A 24,062-nucleotide genomic window follows, 5' to 3' on the forward strand; every position below is an offset into this window, starting at 1 on the left:
TTCATGCAAAGATGGGCTCGATAAAGGACAGAAATGGTATGGACCTAACAGAAGCAGAAGATATTAAGAAGAGGTTGCAAGAATACACAGAAGAACTATACAAAAAAGATCTTTATGACCCAGATAATCACGATGGTGTGATCCTGGAATGTGAAGTCAAGTGGGCCTCAGAAAGCATAACTATGAACAAAGCTAGTGGAGGTGATGGAATTCCAATTAGGTTATTTCAAATCCTGAAAGATGATGCTGTGAAAGTGCTGCACTCAATATGCCAGCAAATTTGGAAAACTCAGCAGTGGCCACAGGACTGGAAAAGGGCAGTTTTCATTCCAATCCAAAAGAAAGACAATGCCAAAGAATGCTCAAACTACCACACAATTGCACTCATCTCACATGCTAGTAAAGTAATGCTCAAAATTCTCCAAGCCAGGCTTCAGCAATACGTGAACCGTGAACTTCCAGGTGTTCAAGCTGGTTTTAGAAAAGGCAAAGGAACCAGAGATCAAATTGCCAACATCCACTGGATCATCGAAAAAACAAGAGAGATCCAGAAAAACATCTATTTCTGCTTTATTGACTATGACAAAGCCTTTGATTGTGTGGATCACAATAAACTGTGGAAAATTCTGAAAGAGATGGGAATACCAGACCACCTGACCTGCCTCTTGAGAAACCTATATGCAGGTCAGGAAGCAAGAGTGAGAACTGGACATGGAACAACAGACGGGTTCCGAATAGGAAAAGGAGTACGTCAAGGCTATATATTGTCACCCTGCTTATTTAACTTCTATGCAGAGTACATCATGCGAAATGCTGGACTGGAAGAAACACAAGCTGGAATCAAGAATGCCGGGAGAAATATCAATAACCTCAGATATGCAGATGACACCACCCTTATGGCAGAAAGTGAAGAAGAACTAAGAAGCCTCTTGATGAAACTGAAAGAGAAGAGTGAAAAAGTTGGCTTAAAGCTCAACATTCAGAAAACGAAGATCATGGCATCTGGTCCTATCACTTCATGGAAATTAGATAGGGAAACAGTGGAAACAGTGGCAGACTTTATTTCTTGGGCTCCAAAATCACTGCAGATGGTGATTGCAGCCATGAAATTAAAAGACGCTTACTCCTTAGAAGAAAAGTTATGAGCAACCTAGATAGCATATTCAAAAGCAGAGACATTACTTTGCCAACAAATGCCCGTCTAGTCAAGGCTATGGTTTTTCCAGTAGTCACGTATGGATGTGAGAGCTGGACTGTGAAGAAACCTGAGCACCAAAGAATTGATGCTTTGAACTGTGATGTTGGAGAAGACTCTTGAGAGTCCCTTGGACTGCAAGGAGATCCAACCAGTCCATTCTGAAGGAGATCAACCCTGGGATTTCTTTGGAAGGAATGATGCTAAAGCTGAAACTCCGGTACTTTGGCCACCTCATGTGAAGGGTTGACTCATTGGAAAAGACTTTAATGCTGGGAGGGACTGGGGGCAGGAGGAGAAGGGGACTACAGAGGATGAGATGGCTGAATGCCATCACTGACTCAATGGACGTGAGTCTCAGTGATCTCTGGGAGTTGGTGATGGATAGGGAGGTCTGGCATGCTGTGATTCATGGGGTCGCAAAGAGTCGGACACAACTGAGCGACTGAACTGAACTGAAGGGCAAATACTGAGTATGCTTTATAAAAGAAACTTTTGTTTTATATACTGTTTAATCTTTTAAATCTACAGGTTTTATGTGTTAATAAACTAATTAAAACAGATTTTAAATAAAGTGGTTCTTTGATTAAAATTATTTTCCATTTATTTCCATTTATTTTCCATTTATATCTATAAAAAACAAAAAATAAGTATATCAGTTCAGTTCAGTTCACTTGCTCAGTCATGTCTGACTCTTTGTGATCCCCTGAATCGCAGCATGCCAGGCTTCCGTGTCCATCACCATCTCCCGGAGTTCACTCAGACTCACGTCCATCGAGTCAGGGATGCCATCCAGCCATCTCATCCTCTGTCGTCCCCTTCTTCTCCTGCCCCCAATCCCTCCCAGTATCAGTGTCTTTTCCAATGAGTCAACTCTTCACATCAGGTGGCCAAAGTACTGGAGTTTCAGCTTTAGCATCATTGCTTCCAAAGTAATGCCAGGGCTGATCTCCTTCAGAATGGACTGGTTGGATCTCCTTGCAGTCCAGGTGACTCTCAAGAGTCTTGTCCAACATCACAATTCAAAAGCATCAATTCTTTGGCGCTCAGCCTTCTTCACAGTCCAACTCTCACATCCATACGTGACTACTGGAAAAACCATAGCCTTGACTAGATGGACCTTAGTCGGCAAAGTAATGTCTCTGCTTTTGAATATGCTATCTAGGTTGCTCATAACTTTTCTTCCAAGGAGTAAGCGTCTTTTAATTTCATGGCGCAATCACCATCTGCAGTGATTTTGGAGCCCCCAAAAAATAAAGTCAGACACTGTTTCCACTGTTTCCCCACCTATTTCCCATGAAGTGATGGGACCAGATGCCATGCTCTTCGTTTTCTGAATGTTGAGCTTTAAGCCAACTTTTTCACTCTCCTCTTTCACTTTCATCAAGAGGCTTTTAGTTCCTCTTCACTTTCTGCTGTAAGGGTGGTGTCATCTGCATATCTGAGGTTATTGATATTTCTCCCAGCAATCTGATTCCAGCTTGTGTTTCTTCCAGTCCAGTGTTTCTCACGATGTACTCTGCATAGAAGTTAAATAAGCAGGGTGACAACATACAGCCTTGACGTACTCTTTTTCCTATTTGGAACCTTACCTCTTGCCAAAGATAACCAATATAGTGGGTTTCATGTATATTCTTCCAAACTATAAAATTAATTTATTCATCACCAAATTTCCCCCACATAAAATAAGTTGCCCTATGCAATGATGGAGGTGAGTTTCCTCATCACAGCTAGCCAGATGTCCAAATGTTATAAAGACTCTCAACACAAAACCTGTACAGTAAGTTCCCTACATACAGACAAATTCTGTTCCAAGAGCTAATTTGTAAGTTCACGTTGTTTTTAAGTACAACAAAATATGCTTAGGTACCCAACTAGCACAATTGGCTATATAGTACTATGCTCTAAAGGTTTATAATACTTTTCATACAAATAATGCATAAAAACAAAGATAAAAAATAAAGAAAAAATGTTAATCTTTCAGTACAGAACTTTGAAAAGTACAGTAATATAGTACAATAGCTGGCATACAGTATAACAGCTGGCATTGAGTGAACAAGCCTGAAGAATTACCGACTGGAGGAGGGAGAGGATGTAGGCAATGTTAGAGCTGACAAGTCATCAGCAATAAGAGATGAAGGGCAAGCTGAAATTTCACTCAAGTATGGTGTTGCAACTTGATGGTTTATATGTAGGATAATTACAGTATTTGTTAGAAATTTGAATTTGGTCTCAAATATGTCTTCCAGGAATATTGTTATGTAACTATATATTTCTACACCTGCAAATAGGTATATTTCATCCACTTTACCATTCTCAAATTGGAGCAACTATTTACAGCCCAAACTCTTAGGACTTTGTATCTTTAAAAATATCTGTATTCAAGTAACACTTCTACTTCTTCATTGTCTTCCAAGACTCCCAGTTCTCATGCTTTTCATAGTTTTATTCTTTTAAGATCTGCAAGTGACAACATAGAAATATGCTGCCATGGCATTACTAATAACCTTTTTAAGACTGTATTGACACCACTTTTTTGGAATGAAACTAAGCTGTTCTCTCTAAGTGATCTGTTTATAAATATGTGGTTTTGTGATTTATAATAAAAATGTTTATCACCATTTTTGCACAGAGCTCCTAAAACCCTTAGAATTTCCCAAGTGGTGAGAGTCATAAAGATGTCTTTGGTACTTCAATGAGGTGACTTTTGGACCTAACCTAAGGATGGGGATTCTTTACTGATGGAGCAAGCAAGGGACTGGAGGGCTCAAACTTTCAGTCCCACTTCTCCAACCTCCAGAAAAGGGAGAGGGGCTAGGAGTTGGATCAGTCACCAATGATCAAGGATTAAATCAACCATACCTATGTAAGGAATCCTTCATAAAAACCCAAAATGATGGAGTTCAGAGCCTCTGGGTGTGTGAACAACACATGGATGTTCAGGGGTGTGGCACACCTGGATAGGGCATGGAAGTTCTGCATCCTTTCCCCATGCCTTGCCCTATATTGCTTTCATTTGGCTGCTCCTAAGCTACACCCTTTATAATAAATCCATACTCTAGGAAGCAAAATGTTTCTGTGAGGTATGTGAGCTGTCTTAGCAAGTTAACCAAACCCAATGAACCTCTGATTTATATAGCCCATTGGTCAAAATTACAGGTAAGGCAATGGGGATGGATATGATGCTATCCTCAGGTATATATTTTCAGAATTGAGTTGAATTGGAGGATATCCAGCTGCTGTTTGGACAACTGTTTTCTGTTGGTGTGGGGAAAGCCTCTATCTCCCCTACACTGGACTTGATCCAGAAATCTGAATATGAATCCCACATATGAAAAACCCATACCCATTTTCATATGTGACATTTTCTAATTATAGACCTGATAACAAAGAAAATAATGAACACCAAATGTGAAATAGATGGCCAGTCCAAGTTTGATGCATGAAACAGATCACTCAAAACCGGTGCAATGGGACAACCCAGAGGGATGGAATGGGCAGGGAGGTGGGAGGGGAGTTCAGGATGGGGGACACATGTACACCCGTGGCTGATTCATATCAGTGTATGGCAAAAACCACTACAATACTGTAATTAGCTTCCAATTATAATTCATTAGTTAAAAACATAGTCAATCTAAGAAAAAAATGGGAACTTTTATTCCAGCCAGCCTAAGGATTATAACCCTTAGAGATAGTCTTTCAGAAAGTTCTGAGGACTGTTCTGCCTGTTAGAGGTCAAAGCACAGTTATATTAGTTTTTAAGACAAAGGGTTTGTGGACAAGGAAAGTCACCTACCATTCCAGAAACAAAGTATGCTACCCAGCATCCTAATTCTATAAGATCAAGTCATCAACCACAGTAGTTGCCCACTGACAGGGAAATCAAGATAGAGATAAGCAGAAAGCATTCTCTAATTTGAATACTGTTAGGATGCATATCTAAGGAATAACTTCAAGGAACCCAGATCCTTGCATCTTCCCATATATAGAAAAATGATAAAATAATTTACTTGAGATATCTGTTTTTTGTGTGGTTAGCAGTAATCTTCTGATGATCTACTACATGTACTTTTGTTTTTCACCCAGCAAAAATACTCCTATATATCCTGGCATCTCCTGAGAAGAGTTAGTCTTTGGAGCCATTCCTCAGAGCCATCAGAGAGGTTGTCTCCTGGGATATAGTCCTCAGAGAGATGCTCAAGTAAAACTGAACACAGAACATTTAGGTTGTGCATTTTCCTTTGGTAGACAGGTTATACATCAAAGTAACATATTGACCATTTACATAGTCCAACAAGGTGAGTAGCGGATCATCTTAACTCCTTATAAGATTGAGAAATGAATGCTACTAAGGAGTTACTTTGTTGGTGCCAAGAGGAAATTGCCTTTCCATTTCTCTCTTTCTTTTGACTTTTTTTTTCTTCAAGTAGACATTCCTGTGTATCCGTGGGGATCTACATAATGCATAATACTGATGCACAGTTCACACTAGATGGGAGGGAATAGTGGCTCAAATGGGCACAGGGAATTTTATATTTAAGAAACTTCTTAGATGGCAGAGGAGTAGGTGAACATGGAGTACATCTCTCTCCACAGATACATCAGGAATACACCTTCAGACTCAGAAGTATGTGCAGAACACCAGCTGAGAACAGACAGTGTACCTGACTAGTGGAAAAGAATATATAGACCCATGCAAAACTCAGTAGGATGAAGATACTAGGGGGAAAACATGAGTGTTAGTTGAATTGGACCTGCCCTCAGTGGGTGGGGGAACTGAAGAAGGGGTCTGATCCCCACATCAGGGCAATTGTCTGAGTCAGAGGAAAAACATTTAAGGCTGAGAGTGAAAGGGCTGATGTGTGGCAGCCTAAATGGAGTGAGACTCAGACAATCCTTGCCACAGCTATACGTATTCCAGACAGGAATGCTTGTCCCCTGGAAGGTGCTGTGGCTGGGAGCTGGAGTTGAGGGATTGTAGAGAAATCCCAGGGTGAGCTCTGCTGTTGACTGCGGAGAGACAGATCGAGGGGATGTGAGGGAGGAGACTGTGGTGGGAAATGCCTGTGAAGGAAAGCTGGGCAGCCATGGAAGCAAGGCGATACTGCTGAGTCATGCATAGGGGGTAGAGCGATCACCATAGCCTCTCTCCCCTGACATGCCATCATTGGCAGCTGAACAATAGAGAGGCTGGCCTACCAAGTGCCTGATGAACTGAACTACAGAATAGGACCCCACCCAGGATGCTCCTTTAGGAGCCTGGCACACCGATCTACAGAGTAGGACCCCAGCCGGGGGACTGCGGGGGGAGGGGGGGGCACTCTATGTGCCTTATCGCTGAACAACTGAAAAGAACTCCCGGCAAGGGAACCCTCTCAGTGCCTGAACAGGTGGAGCTACAGAGAAGACTGGCAAAGAGGCCTTTGATCACCAGATACAAGAAGCTTGATAAAAGACTCTAATAGGGCCATAACTCCTTCAGCAGAGGCAGTCCATGTCCCTGAACACTTGGCACCAGAGTCCCTGAAAGCCAAGCAGCTGTGCCACCTTCATGCTCAAATCTCACTAGGGTCAGAGCTGCCTCAGGCAAAAAATGTCTTGCATCTATGCACACAGGGTCACTTTGGTAGTGTCCAACTCTTTACGACCCTCTAGACTGTGGCCTGCCAGGCTTCTCTGACAGGAAAGGGGGTTCTCCAGGCAAGAATACTGGAGCATACTGGCCAAGGCTAGTTGCCATACCCTTCCAGAACACTATATTTCCTGCTGCCCTAGCCGCCAACTCCCCTGAGTACCTGGTGCTGCCAGAACCTGTACAACCCTGCATCACCTCTGCATCTAGCCCTCACATGGGCAAACCCAAGTCCTCCAGGGCAGCCCCAGGAAAGAAACGCAGTGGACGACCCACATGCAGAGGTGGAAACAAAACCACAATTAAAATCCAGGGGCAGTGTGGCTAAGGAAGAAGACCCGAGACATTCCCACCTGCTCTACAAGCTCCAGATTAAATCCACATGATCAACTAGGCAAGCTCTATGCCTATGGAATAGATAAAAGGTCATTGAGAGCTCGCATGAAAGAAAATGTAATAATTCTGATACTTGTGGACACTGGAGGCAAGAACAAGAGGAGTAGAACCAGATTAGACTCTGAGCTGCCCCCATGAAAGGTCCAGAGATCAGCACAGAGTGGGAGGGCATCCTAGAGAGGTGAGGTGAACTGTGACTCCCAGGGAGGGAAAGGACTCTGACAGCAGTGACTCAAGAAAGCCTTTATATTCTTATGTTTTGACTTGTTCTGTGGATTCGTTTGGATTTTTTTTTTTTTTCCCTTTCCCCTCACTCTGTTGTAGTTGTAGATTTTATTGGTACAATGAAATCTAATTAAGGTTTTGAACTTTTTTTTCTCAGTCACATTTTTTCTTATTGTTATAAACCTCTGCCTCTACATCGGGCTTTTGCACTTCTCGGGAGTTTTCCTAATTTTTTTTCTTTTTTAATTTTAATTTTTAATTTCTTAAACCTATTATTATTTTTTCTACATATATCACTTTTTTTCTACTCTTCTTTTTCCCTTGCAGTTAATCTTTAATGTATATGAATCTTCTTCATCTACCTCTAATTAACTTTGCACATCTATTCTTTCTTTTCTTTTTCTCCTTTTTTCTCAAGATAATTTTTAACTTTAATTTCATTGCTTTATTTCCCACTTGGCACCTTGCTTCAGCTTCTTTTCCACTTCATGATTTAGTTAGTTTTTGTTCTCAACTGAGTAAATAAAATTTTTTATTTCCTTTATTAACTGGGACAGTCTATTGTATTTTATTTTTCTTAGACTGTTTTGACTTTGCTCATGGGTGTATAATATGTGTATATTTCATTATTTTGATTATTATTTAACTGATTTTGTAACTGCTATTTGTCTGGGTTCATCTATGGTTTCTCATTTCTGAATATTTGTTTTAATCTCACTTAGTGCCTTAAAAAACACTTGTGAAAAATAAATAAATAAATAAAAGACACTTGTGAAATCTTTGCTCCTGACCAGAGATCAAGCTCTAAGCCTATGGAGTGGGAGCATTGACTCCAAAACCCTAGACTACCAGAGAACTATCCCTAGGGAGTATCAAATACTGAGAACTCACACAAAAGAAACCACTTGAATCCAAGACCCAGCATCACCCAACTAACAGAAGCATCCTGTGAAGGATGCCTCATCTATACAAAAAACGAAACAAAAATACAAACCCAATCATCAGCAGACATGATTACCACCTCACTCAGCCTTGCTTATCACAGGAAAAACAAGTTAACAAACAAATAAATAAAAAAAACCTCAGCACAAATCTCATCCTATATGTAGCTTACACATACCACTGTACCAAACTTAGGAAGGCAGAAACCAAAAAGAAGAAAGAATTTAACCTTGAAGCCTGGGAAAAGGAGACCTCAAACACAATAAGTTTAAATAATAATAATAATAATGAAAAAGCAGAGAAATACTAAGCAAATAAAGGGACAAATGGAAACACAGATGTCCAAACGTATGAAGAGGAAATAGGCAAACTCCCTGAAAAAGAATTCAGAATAATGATAGTAAAGATGATTATAAACCTTGAAAACAAAAAGGAGAAAGTGCAAGAATCAATTAACAAATACCTAGGAAAATTAAAGAATAAACACACAGACAAACAACACTATTATCAAAATTAAAAATGCTCTAGAAGGAATCAGTAGCAGAATATCTGAAGCAGAAGAATGAATCAGTAAGCTGGAAGATGAAATGGTGGAAATGACTTCTGAAGAGCAGAATAAAATAAAAAGAATGAAAAGAACTGAGGATAGTCTCAGAGACCTCTGCAAAAATATAAAATGCACAAATATGTGAATTATAGGGGTTCCAGAAGAAGAAGAGAAAAACAAAGCATATGAGAAAATTTTTGAAGAGATTATAGTTGAAAAATTCCCCAACATGAAAAGAAAATAGTCAGTCAAGTCCAAGGGGCACAAAGAGTCCCATACAGGATAAGCCCAAGGAGAAACACACCAAGACACATACTAATCAAACTAACAAAGACTAAACACAAAGAAAGGAGATTAAAGGTAGAAAGGGGAAAGCAACAAGTAACATACAAGGGAAACCTGATAAACTTAATAACTGATCTTTCAGCAGAAACTCTGCAAGCCAGAAGGGAATGGCAGGATATATTTAAAGTACTGAATGGGAAAAATCTACAACCAAGATTACCATACCCAGTAAGGATCTCATTCAGAATTGATGGAGAAATGAAAAGCTTTCCAGACAATCAAAAGTTAACAGAATTCAGTACCACCAAGCCAGCTTGAAAACAAATGTTAAAGGGACTTATATAGTGAAAAAACTCTGATGCTGGGAGGGATTGGGGACAGGAGGAAAAGGGGATGACAGAGGATGAGGTTGCTGGATGGCATCATCGACTCGATGGACATGAGTTTGCATGAACTCTGGGAGATGGTGATGAACATGGAGGCCTGGCGTGCTGCAATTTATGGGGTTGCAAAGAGTCGGACACGTCTGAGCGAATGAACTGAACTGAACTGAACTGATAGTGAAGAAATACAAGAGAAGAAAAAAGATCTACAAAATCAACCCCAAAGAATTAAGAAAATGACAATAGGAACATATATATCAATAATTACTTTAAATGTAAATGGATTTAATGCTCCAACCAAAAGACACAGACTGGCTGAATGGATACAAAAACAAGACCCATATATATGCTGTCTACAAGAAGCCCACTTCAGACTTAAAGAAACATAAAGACTGAAAGTGAGAAGATGTAAAAATATATTCCATGCAAATGGGAAGCAAAAGAAAGCTGGAGTAGCTATCCTCATATCAGACAAAATAGACTTTAAATAAAGAAGATTACGAGAGATAAGGAAGGACATTACAGATGATCAAAGGATCAATCCCAGAGGAAGACATAACAATTATAAATATCTGGCACCCAATATAGGAGTTACCTTAATACATAAGACAAACACTAACAGACATAAAAGGAGAAATAGACAGTAACACAATAATACTAGGAGACTTTAACTCCCCACTCACACCAATAGACAAATCAACAAAACAGAATATTAATAAGGAAACACAAGTATTAAATGATACAGTAGATGAGATGGATTGCATTTATATCTTCAGGACACTCCATCCAAATGCAGAAGAATACACTTTCTTCTCAAGTGCACGTGGAACATCTTCCAGGATAGACCACATCTTGGGTCACAAATCAAACCTCAGTAAATTTAAGAAAATTGGAATCATATCAAGCATCTTCTCTGACCCCAACATTTTGACCCCAAATAGATATCTATTTCAAGAAAAAAAAAACTGTAAGAAACACAAACACACGGAGATTAAACAACACTTTTCTAAACAACCAACAGGTTACTGAAGAAATCAAAAGGGAAATAAAAAAAATTCTAGAAACAAATGACAATGAAAACATGACAACTCAAAAATTATGGGATGCAGCAAAAGAAGTTCTAAGAGGGAAGTTTATTGCAATGCAAGCCTACCTCAAGAAACAAGAAAAGCACTGAATAGCCCACCTAACTTTACACCTAAAACAACTGAAAAAGAAGAAGAACAACAGCAACAAAACAGCAGAATTAGTCAAAGGAATGAAAACATAAAGTTGAGAGCAGAAATAATTGAAAGAGAAATGAAAGAAACAATCGTAAATATTAATAAAACTAAAAGCTTTTTTTTTAGAAGATAAATAAAAATTGACAAACCTTTGGCCAGACTCATCAAGAAAAAAGAGAGAAGAATCAATCAACAAAATTAGAAATGAAAATGGAGAAATTATAACAGACAATGCAGAAATGCAAAGGAATGAGAGAGTATTATGAACAGTTTTAGGCAATAAAATAGATGACCTGGAAGAAATGGACAAATTCTTAGAAAAGTTCATTCTTCTAAGAATGAACCAGGAAGAAATAGAAATTAGGAACAACCCAAGTGCAAGCACTGAAATTGAAGCTGTGATCAAAACTCTCCCAAGAAACAAAAGCCCAGGACCAGACGGCTTCACAGGAGAATTCTATCAAACTTCTAGAGAAGAGCTAATACCTATTCTTATAAAATTATTTCAAAAAATTGCAGAGGAAGAACACTTCCAAACTTATTCTACAAGGCCACCATCACCCTGATACCAAAACCAGACAAAGACAACACAAAAAAAGAAAACTACAGGCCAATATAACTGATGAACATAGGCGCAAAAATCATCATCAGAATTTAGCTAATAGAATTCAGCAACACATCAGAAAGCTCATATACCATGATCAAATTGGTTTTATTCCAGGAATGCAAGGATTCTTCAAAATATGCAAATCAATTAATGTGATAAACCATATTAACAAATTGAAAGATAAAAACCATATGATCATTGCAATAGATGCAGAAAAAGCCTTTGACAAAATTCAGCATCCATTTATGATTAAAACTCTTCAAAAAATGGGCATAGAAGGAACCTACCTCAACATATGATAAGCTTACAGCAAACATTATTCTCAATGGTGAAAAACTTAAAGCATCCCCTCTAAGATCAGGAACAAGACAAGGGTGTCCATTTTCACCACTATTCAGCATAGTTCTGGAATTCCTAGCTACAGCAAACAGAGAAAAAAAAGAAATAAAATGAATCAGGATTGGAAAAGAAGTAAAGCTCTCAGTGTTTGCAGATGACATGACACTGCACATAGAAAATCCTAAAGATAGTGTCAAAAAATTATGAGAGCTAATCAGTGAATCTAGCAAAGTTACAGGATACAAAATCAATACTCAGAAATCACTTGCATTCCTATACACTAACAATGAAAATGCAGAAATAGAAATTAAGAAATCAATCCCATTCACCATTACAACAAAAATAATTAAATATCTAGGACTAAACTTACCTAAGGAGACAAAACAACTGTACACAGAGAATGATAAGACACTAATGAAAGAAACCAAAGATGGCATAAACAGATAGAGAGATATTCCATATTCCTGGGTAGGAAGAATCAATATTGTGAAAATGACCATACAATGTGATCCTTATCAAATTACCAATGGCATTTTTCACAAAACTAGAAAAAGAAAAATTCACAATTCATATGGAAACACAAAAGACCCCAAATGGCCAAAGCAGTCTTAAGAAAGAAGAATGGAACTGGAGAAATCAACCTTCCTAACTTTGCATTATACTACAAAGCTACAGTCATCAAGAAAGTATGGTATTGGCACAAAAACAGAAATATAGACCAATGGAACAAGATAGAAAGCCCAGAAACGAACCCATGCACCTATGGGTACCTTGTTTTTGACATAGGAGGCAAGAATATACAATGGGGTAAAGACAGCCTTTTCAAAGAATGCTACTAGAAGAACTGAACAGCTACATGTAAAAGAGATTAGAATACTTCCTAACACTATATAGAAAAATAAACTCAGAATAGATTAAAGACCTAAATGTAAGACCAGAAGCTATAAAACTCTTAGAGGAAAACATAGGCAGCACACTCGAAAGCATAAATCAAAACAACATCCTCTATGACCCACCTCCTAAGTAATGGAAATAAAAACAAAAGTAAACAAGTGGGACCTGGTTAAATTTAAAAGTTTTGCACAGCAAAGGAAACTATAAACAAGGTGAAAAAACAACCCTCAGAATGGAAGAAAATAATAGTAAGTGAAATAACTGACAAAAAAATAATTTTCAAAATATACAAGCAGCTCATACAACTCAATACCAGCAAAGCAAACAACCCAATCAAAAAGTGAGTAAAGGACCTAAGCAGACATTTCTCCAAAGCAAACATACAGGTGGCTAACAAACACATGAAAAGATGCTCAACATAGCTCATTATTAGAGAAATAAAAATCAAAACCACAATGAGATATCACCTCATACCAGTCAGAATGGCCCTCAGCAAAACGTCTACACACAATAAATGTTGGAGAGGTTGTTTTGTAAAGGGAATGCTCTTGCACTGTTGATGGGAATGTAAATTGATATAGTCACTATGGAAGATGGTACGGAGATTCCTTAAAAAAGTAGGAATAAAACTACCATATGACCCAGCAATTCCACTCCTAGGCATACACCCTGAGGAAACCAAAATTGAAAAAGACACATGTATCCCATTTTTCACTGCAGCACTGTTTACAATAGCTAGAACATGGAAGCGACATAGGCATCCATTGACAGATGAATGGGTAAAGAAGTGGTATATATACACTGTGGAATATTACTCAGGCACAAAAAGGAACTGACTGAAATGTCAGTTCTCATGAAGTGGATGAACCTAGGACTTATTATATAGAGTGAAGTGAGTCAGAAAGAGAAAGATAAATATCGTATTCTAATGCACATATATGGAATCTTATAAAATGGTACTGATGAACTTATTTACAGGGCAGCAATGGCAAAACAGACATAGAGGATAGACTTATGGACATGGGGAGAGGGGAGGAGCGAGTGAGATGTATGGAGAGAGTAACATGGAAGCTTACATTACTGTATGTAAAATAGATAGCCAACGGGAATTTGTTGTATGGCTCAGGAAACTCAAACCGGGGCTCTATATCAACCTAGAGGGGTGGGATGGGAGGGAGATGTGAGGGAGGTTCAAAAGGGGGGATATATGTATACGTGTGGCTGATTCATATTGAGGTTTGATAGAAAACAACAAAATTCTGTAAAGCAATTATCCTTCAACAAAAATTTTTTAAAAGTATATTTTAAAGAAAAGAAAAGAATCTTCTTGTCCTTCCTGGAATATAATCTTATTTCATCAGCCCACAGCACCTATAAAACTGTCCAATTCATTGTGCATGCAGAAATGTTTTAAAATTTCAGTTACTAAATAGCTGCAATGTCTGTGTACTACCAAAATAATAATTATTACATTATAAAATAGTGTACAAGTAAAACAGCAGATAATGATTTGTATCACAAATAGTATAAAATATAATATCTTCTAGATTAGGGAAATTTTACCAACATTGTTTCTCTCTTAGAACAAAAATAATGTCCAGTTGTGTTGCTAAAATTTTCTTCTGAGCCAGAAGGAATATTACAGATTTTCAGAGATGCGTAGTATGTTACTTTGATATGTGTATACTGAAAACACCTGATCGATTTAGGGTGCAGGAGGGAAATTATCACTAGTGTGCTTTGATGTGATCAAAAGGTATGATTAAAATCTACCCGAAGGACTTCCCTGAATGCAGGGGGCCTGAATCCAACCCCTGGTCAGTGAACTAAGTTCTCACAGGCTGTGGAGGAACCAAACTCATGTTCCACACTGGAGAGCCCATGTGCTACAATTACCGTAGGCTGTACACTTCTACTACTGAACCCACATGACCAAATGAAGATCCCATGTGCCACTACTAAGACCTGATTCCACCAAATAAGTAATTAAGTGTCAATTTTTTTAAAAAAGTCCACCTGGAACAATGTCTCAAAGAGTTTGTTTTTTTTTTTTTTTCCCCTTCACTCCTTGCCTTCTAACTAGATGTCAATTTGGATTTGTGTTCCTTCATCTTGTCTTGTGCAGAAGAGAGCCATTCTAGATTTAATACAAATTAAAAGAACTCAACAAGATCGGAGTATTTTGACACTGACTTTTAAAAAACTAAAATACAAAGTTTTGTATAATAATCCAATAGAGCTTTAAATTCAATAAAATAGTAACTTAATAAAACAAAGGATCGCACTGTTTACTTTCTTTGTTTAATAAAGATTTTGTCCCACCAAGATAAATATTGCCAGTGGCCAGTCAATACCTATAAGATTGACTTTGTATTTCTAGCACAGAATTGATGACATGTCTCAGTTTGGCCTCTTGCTTCAATCACTTGCTCAACAGCATCATCAGTATTTTTTTTTCATACAACCTGCATCTTCAAACCTTTGTGATTTGGGGATAGTTATCTCTACAGTGAAACATTTGACAATATATTTTATGTGAAATGTACTATGCTAGTTTCTGGAAATATAAAACTGGATAAGCCAGAATCCTTAAGAAAACGAACAAATATAAAGAAACATAAGTATATTAAGAAACAGGCCATAAAGTCTGGACAACTGCTATAAGAGTTATGTAGAAGGTATAATAACAGCTAAACATAGTACTTCCATATCCTCTACTTGAAATATCTGCTTGACATTTCTCTCGTAAAATACTTCTGACCCTTCAAGAAATAGCACAATGACTCCATCTCAATGTTGTTTCAAGAAGGAACAGATCTAGAGCTAACCAGGAGGGTGACAGGTGGTTCTGAAAGTCCCTTCCTCTACAGACGCACCAGACGTTCAGCTATGCAAGTCCCTCTGAAAGAAACCCATAAACTAGCTGAGCAACTCCTACACATTAGATGAATGAGGAAATCCCCATAACAAAATGGGTAGGAAAATCTAAGACACATTTGTGGCTCTAGCCACAAATCCCATCCCCAGCACAATGGTATGTAATCAGAAGGGAATCTCAAACTCCCAGCTTCCCTCAGCAGTGAAGAGTTTGACTGTACATCTACTACCTCAAACTTCATAGCTACCACCTGAGGCAGGCACCCCCAATTCACCCCCATAGGACTGTAGCAGTTTAAGAAGCATTTTCTATGGTGCAGAGACTTGGAACACTCTCCAGGGATATTCCCAGGACGCAGCACAGAAGGAGCAGGCAGAAATAACACCTCCCAGTCTCTTCTTTAAAGAGATTTGTCTGCATACTTTCCTTAGGCAACCTGGTGGTCCCCCGCTCCCGGGAGGTCACCATATTGATGCCGAACTTAGTGCGGACACCCGATCGGCATAGCACACTGCAGCCAAGATGTTGCCTGGGGGTCCAGTTTCTTACTTAAGAGCATTTAGGGGCTGACTGCAATCTTCCCTAGGAACTTTCTTCTCCCTTTGATCCACTCCAACAATAAAATCAAGTGGCTGGTATCTTCCTGTTTCCCTGGTGGCTTAGATGGGAAAGAATTCACCTGCAATGCAGGAGACCTAGGTTTGATCCCTGGGTTCTTCTGCACAGCAAAAGAAACCATTGACAAAATTAAAAGGAAACTTATGGAACTGGAGGAAAATATCTGCAAACCACATATCCAATAAGGGGTTAATATGTAAAGTTGACAAGAAACCTGGTGGCTCAGTCAGTAAAGAATCTGCAAGAGTCTCCCCACAATGCAGGAGACCCAGATTTGACCCCTGGACCAGGAAGATCCCCTGGAGAAGAGAACGGCAACCCACTCCAGTTTTCTTGCCTGGAGAATTTCATGGACAGTTAGACCTGGTGGACTACTGTCCAGAGAGTCTCAAAGAGTCAGACATGACTGAGTGACTAAAGACTTCACTTTCATATAACATAAGAACATAAAATCAAATAACACAATAAAATTTGACAAAAGACTTAAATTGACATTTAAGAAAAGACATATAAATGTTCAAAAGGTACATGAAAAGGTTCTCAAGATCACTAATCATGAGAGAAATGCAAATCAAAACAACAATGAATGATACTTCACACCTATTAGGATGTCTATTATCAAAAAATCAAGAGATAACAAATGCTGGTGAGGACGTGGAGAAAAGGGAATCCTTGTACACTGTTGGTAGGAATATAAACTAGTATAGCCACTCTGGAAAATAATATGGAGATCCCTCAAAAGTTAAAAGTAGAACTAATATGCTATCTAGCAACTTAACTTCTGGGTATATATCCAAAGAAAGAAGTTAAGTTGCTAGACAGCATATTAGTTCTACTTTTAACTTTTGAGGGACCTCTGTATGAATATATCCATTATTTTGATGTATGTAACACACACACATGACATTATTCAGCCTTAAAACAGGAGAATGGAGAAGGAACTGGCAACCCACTCCAGTACTCTTCCCTGGAGAATTCTGTGGACACAGGAGACTGGTGAGCTGCTGTCCATGGGGTTGCACAGAGTCAGACACGACTGAAGTGATTTAGCATGCATGCATGCATTAGAGAAGGAAATGGCAACCCACTCCAGTATTCTTGCCTGGAGAATCCCAGGGACAGAGGAGCCTGGTTGGCTGCCATCTATGGGGTAACACAGAGTTGGAAACTACTGAAGTGACTTAGCAGCAGCAGCAGAAAACAGGAGAATCATGCCATTTGCAACAACATGAATAAACCTGAAGGGCAGGTAAAATAAATAAGCAGAAGAAAGACAAACACAGTACAGTATCAATAATATGTGGAATCTTAAAAAAAAAAAAAAGTCAAACTAATAGGAACAGAGAATAGAAAAAATGGCTGTCAGAATCTAGGGCAAGCAGGGATGGGTGGTGGTGGGAGAAATGAGAAGTAGTAAAAGAGTACCAGCTTTCAGTTATAAGATAAAAAATAACTGAGGATCTAATGTTGGACATATTGACTATAGTTGACAACACTGTATTGTATAACTGAAACTTACTAAGAGAGTAGAATTTAAACATACTCACCTAAAAAATAAAAATTGAATATATGAGAAGTGAACAGAGCCAGATATCCTGGAATATGAAGTTAAGTGGGCCTTAGAAAGCATCACTAGAAACAAAGCTAGTGGATGTGATGACATTCCAGTTGAGCTATTTCAAATTCTGAAAAATGATACTGTGAAAGTGCTACACTCAATATGTCAGCAAATTTGGAAAACTCAGCAGTGGCCACAGGACTAGAAAAGGTCAGTTTTCATTCCAACCCCAAAGAAAGACAATGCCAAAGGATGCTCAAACTACCACACAATTGCACTCATCTCACATGCTAGTAAAGTAATGCTGAAAATTCCCCAAGCCAGGCTTCAGCAATACGTGAACCATGAAATTCTAGATGTTCAAGCTGGTTTTAGAAAAGGCAGAGGTAGCAGAGTTCAAATTGCCAACATCCACTGGATCATGGAAAAAGCAAGAGAGTTCCAGAAAAACATTATTTCTGCTTTATTGACTAAAGCCAAAGCCTTTGACTGTGTGGATCACAACAAACTGTGGAAAATTCTGAAAGAGATGGGAATACAGACCACCTGACCTGCCTCTTGAGAAACTTATATGCAGGTCAGGAAGCAACAGTTAGAACTGGACATGGAACAACACTGGTTGCAAATAGGAAAAGGAGTACTTCAAGGCTGTATATTGTCACCCTGTTTATTTAACTTCTATGCAGAGTACATCATGAGAAACACTGGGCTGGAAGAAGCAAAAGCTGGAATCAAGATTACCAGGAGAAATATCAATAACCTCAGATATGCAGATGACACCACCCTTATGGCAGAAAGTGAAGAAGAACTAAAAAGCCTCTTGATGAAAGTGAAAGAGGAGAGTGGAAAAGTTGGCTTAAAGCTCAACATTCAGAAAACTAAGATCATGGCATCTGGTCCCAACACTTCATGGCAAATAGATGGGGAAACAGTAGAAACAGTGTCAGACTTTATTTTTTGGGTCTCCAACTTCACTGCAGATGGTGATTGCAGCCATGAAATTAAAAGACGCTTTCCTTGGAAGGAAAGTTATGACCAACCTAGATAGCACATTCAAAAGCAGAGACATTACTTTGTCAACAAAAGTCTGTCTAGTCAAGGCTATGGTTTTTCCAGTGGTCATGTATGGATGTGAGAGTTGGACTGTGAAGAAAGCTGAGCACTGAAGAATTGATGTGTTTGAACTGTGGTGTTGGAGAAGACTCTTGAGAGTCCCTAGGACTGCAAGCAGATCCAACCAGTCCATCCTAAAGGAGATCAGCCCTGGGTGATCATTGGAAGGACTGATGCTGAAGCTGAAACTCCAATACACTGGCCAACTCATGTGAAACGTTGACTCATTGGAAAAAACCCTAATGCTGGGAGGGATTGGGGGCAGGAGGAGAAGGGGATGACAGAGGATGAGATGGCTGGATGGCATCACCAACTTGATGCACTGAGTTTGGATAAACTCCGGGAGTTGGTGATGGACAGGGAAGCCTGGAGTGCTGTGATTCATGGGGTCACAAAGAGTCAGACACGACTGAGTGACTGAACTGAACTGAAGTGAACTGAGCATGTGTTATTTACCTCAGCGGGGGTTGAGGGGGGATCTTTTCCCAATGTAATATGTCCATCACATCTTCGTGTTGTACACTTTAAATATCTTACAACTTTATCAATTATACCTCATTAAAGCTGAAAAGGGGAAACACATCCTTTTTTTAAATCTTCTCTATAGCAGTTCAGTTCAGTCACTCAGTTGTGTCCGACTCTTTGTTACCCCACAGACTGCAGCACACCAGGCTTCCCTATTCATCACCAACTCCCATCACGTTGTAAGCTAAGAATCCACCTACAAGGCGGGAGCCACAGGAAACATGGGTTTTATCCCTGGATCAGGAAGTTCCCCTCGTGGAGGGCACGGCAACCCACTCCAGTATTCTTTCCTGGAGAATCCCAAGGATATAGAAACCTGGCAGGCTACAGTCCATAGGGTTTCCAAGAGCTGGACACAACTGAAGTGACTTAGCTTGGCACAGTATACGAAATACCTGTGGTTATAGCTCTTTCCCTAGATGATATATGAAAGTCTCTCAAAAGCAGGTAGCCTATATAAACCAAGAAGTAAAAAAGAGATCAAACATTGTGTTCATTGTATTTGTCATAATCAGAACACTTTTCATCAATTATCTCATTTAATCTTAATACCATGTATTGAAATTCATATTATGTCAATATTGTACATGAGGAAACTCAGAGAGATTTTGCTAGTATCAAATTGCATAGCTACCAATTTTTCCACTAATCTTTTTGACACTCAAACAGAAGTCCTTGTTGCTATGTTGCAGGACAGGGAACTGTCACATACTGGGACCTGTGGGACTCCTTAGGACAAACCTCCAAGTGAGAATTCTTGGCTTTGTGCAAGAAAGAATTCAAGAGCAAGCCAGAGTAAGGGAAAAACAAGTTGATTTAGAGAGATACACATTCCATAGGCAGAATGTGGGCCATCCCAGAAAATGAGAGCAGCCCCAGGGCATGGGGTTGTAGGTGTTTCAGTTCATTTCAGTTCAGTTCAGTCGCTCAGTTGTGTCCTACTCTTTGCGACCCCATGAATCGCAGCACGCCAGGCCTCCCTGTCCAGCCATCCAGCCATCTCATCCTCTGTCGTCCCCTTCTTCTCCCGCCTCCAATCCCTCCCAGCATCAAAGTCTTTTCCAATGAGCCAACTCTTCGCATGTAGGTGTTTATGGTTAAGTAATTTCATAGGCTATGTAGGGAATCAGGTGGGGATTCCCCAGGAATTGGGCTGCTGACCACATTCTGGCCTCTTGTGTCTTGGAACTGTCATGGGATGAAGGGGAATGATTTTTAATTTTACAATGAAGGTATAGTGAGCCAAAGGTCAATGACCAGACTATTCTCAAAGCCACCTTAGTTTCAGCTGTTCAAGCCTGGGTCTTTATTCCAACCCAACAGCTTCATGCTTTCTTCCTTAGTGTTCTTGTTTTCCCCCTTTCCATCCTGTGGCAGGGACATGGCAAGAATGATTTTTAAACCTTTAACACACTGTTTAAGTTAATTGATTGCTTTTCATAATATATTAAGTTGAAAGCTTTTTATATGTCCTATATATTAGTTTGACTTGCAGAATACAAATGTTGAAGATCTTCTAGAAAAATGAATTCTCCTCCTTGTTCTGTAGTAGCAAATGTATATGTATTAACCAAGAAGGTATGTAGATATGTTAAATCTGTTACCATTGAGTGACTCTAGTACCTTTCCTCCAAATACAATGGTCCACTGAAACAGAAATTCCACATAAAACATTTAAAACCAGAGAATAAGTTGTAAATAAGATCAGAAATAGGGAATGCATTATTTGTGTGATAAAAGTGTAGAAATTTCATCTCAGCAGAAGATGCCTAACATTCTGGATTTAATTTTATTTTACATTTTTATCTCTTCCTTTTTTAAAATTTTTTTTAAATTGAAGGATAATTGCTTTACAGAATTTTGCTGTTTTCTGTCAAACCTCAACATGAATCAGTTATAGGTATGAATATATCCCCTCACTTTTGAACCTCCCTCACATATCCCTCCCGTCCCACCCCTCTAGGTGGACACAGAGCCCCTCTTTGAGATTCCTGAGCCATATAGCTAATTCTTGGTGGCTATTAATGTAAGTTTCCATGTTACTTTTCCATACATCTCACCCTCTCCTCCCTTCTCCCCATGACCATAAGTCTATTCTCTATATCTGTTTTGCCACTGCTGCCCTATAAATAAATTCTTCAGTAACATTTTTCTAGATTCTTTATATATGACTTAGAATATGATATTAATCTCTCTCTTTCTGACTTAACTTCACTCTATATAATAAGTTCCATGTTCATACACCTCCTTAGAATAGACTCAAATATGTTACTTTTTACAGCTGAGTAATATTCCATTCTGTATATATATCACAACTTCTTTATCCATTCATCAGTCAATGGACATCTGGGTTGCTTCCATGTTCTAGCTATTGTAAACAGTGCTGCAATGAACAATGGGATACATGTCTTTTCAATTTTGGTTTCTTCAGGGTGTATGCCTAGGAGCGGGATTACTGGGTCATATGGTAGTTTTATTCCTAGTTTTTTAAGGATTCTCCATACTGTCTTCCATAGTGACTGTATCAGTTTACATTCCTGTTAAGAGTGCAAGAGCATTCCCTTTTCTCCACACTCTTTCCAGGATTTATTGTGTATAGACATTTTGATGAGGGCCATTTAGGACTTCCCTTGTGGCTCAGACAGTAAAAGCATCTGCCTACAATGTGGGATACCTGGGTTCAATCCCTGGGTCGGGAAGATCCCCTGGAGAAGGCAATGGCAACCCACTCCAGTACTTGCCTGGAAAATCCCATGGACAGAGGAGCCTGGGAGGCTAAAGTCCATGGGGTCACAAAGAATTGGACATGACTGAGCGACTTCATTTTCAAATTCTGACCGGTGCAAGGTGATATCTCACTGTGGTTTAGATTTGCATATCTCTAATATTGAGCTATGTTGAGCATCTTTTCATGTGTTTGTTAACCATCTGTATGTCTTCTTTGGAGAAATGTCTACTTACATCTTTTTACCACTTTTTGATTTGGTTGTTTATTTTTCTGGCATTGAGTTATATGAGCTGCTTGTATATTTTGGAAATTAATCCTTTCTCAGTTATTTCACTGACTATTATTTTCTCCCATTCTGAGGGCTGTCTTTTCACCTTGCTTATAATTTCATTTGCTGTGGAAAAGCTTTTAAGTTTAATCAGGTCCCACTTGTTTAATTTTGTTTTTATTTCCATTACTCTAGAAGGTGGATCACAGAGGATCTTGCTCTGATTTATGCCATTCAGTGTTCTGCCTATGCTTTCCTCTGAGAGTTTTCTAGTTTCTGGTCTTAAATTTAGGTCTTTAATCCACTCTGAGTTTATTTCTGTATGGTGTTAGGAAGTATTCTAATTTCATTCTTTTACATGTAGCTGTCCAATTTTCCCAGTACCATTCTTTGAAGAGGCTGTCTTTGCCTCATTGTATATTCTTGCATCCTTTGTCAAAAACAAGGTACCCATAGGTGCATGGGTTCATTTCTGGGCTTTCTATCTTGTTCCATTGGTCTATATTTCTGTTTTTGTGCCAGTACCATACTGTCTTGTATGTAGCATTGTAGTATAATGTGAAGTCAGACAGGTTAATTTCTCCAGCTCCATTCTTCTTTCTCAAGACTGCTTTGGCTATTTGGGGTCTTTTGTGTTTCCATATGAATTATGAATTTTTTTGTTACAGTTGTGCAAAAAATCCCAATGGTAATTTGATAAGGATCACATTGAATCTGTAGATTGGTAGTGTAGTCATTTTCAAAATATTGATTCTTCTTACCCAGGAACATGGACTATCTCTCCATCTGTTTATGTCATCTTTGATTTTTTTCATTAGTATCTTATCATTTTCTGTGTACAGTTGCTTTGTTTCCTTAGGTAAGTTTATTCCTAGATATTTAATTATTTTTGCTATAGTGGTGAATGGGATTGATTTCTTAACTTATATTTCTGAATTTTCATTGTTAGTATAAAGAAAAGCAAGTGATTTCTGAGTACTGATTCTGTATCCTGCGACTTTGCTAAATTCACTGATTATCTCTCATAATTATCTGACACTGTCTTTAGGATTTCTATGTGCAGTATCATATCATCTGCAAACAGTGAGAGATTTGCTTCTTCTTTTCCAATCCTGATTCATTTTACTTCTTTTTCTTCTTAGATTGCTGTAGCTAGGACTTCACAAATATGCTGAATAATAATGGTGAAAATGGACATGCTTGTCTTGTTCCTAATTTTAGGGGAACCCTTTCAGTTTTTCACCATTAAGAATAATGTTTGCTGTAGGCTTATCATATATGGCTTTTACTATTTTGACTACATCATGAGAAACACTGGGATGGAAGAAGCAAAAGCTGGAATCAAGATGGCTGGGAGAAATATCAATAACCTCAGATATGCAGATAACACCAGCCTTATGGCAGAAAGTGAAGAAGAACTAAAAAGCCTCTTGATGAAAGTGAAAGAGGAGAGTGGAAAAGTTGGCTTAAAGCTCAACATTCAGAAAACTAAGATCATGTCATCTGGTCCCATCACTTCATGGAAATTAGATGGAGAAACAGTGGAAACAGTGTCAGACTTTTCTTGGGGGGCTCTAAAATCACTGCAGATGGAGATTTCAGCCACGAAATTAAAAGACGCTTTCTCCTTGGAAGGAAAGTTATGGGCAACCTAGATAGCATATTCAAAAGCAGAGACATTACTTTGCCAACAAAGGTCCATCTAG

Source organism: Ovis aries, chromosome 11 (assembly GCF_016772045.2).
Source record: "Ovis aries strain OAR_USU_Benz2616 breed Rambouillet chromosome 11, ARS-UI_Ramb_v3.0, whole genome shotgun sequence".
Classification (NCBI taxonomy): domain Eukaryota; kingdom Metazoa; phylum Chordata; class Mammalia; order Artiodactyla; family Bovidae; genus Ovis; species Ovis aries.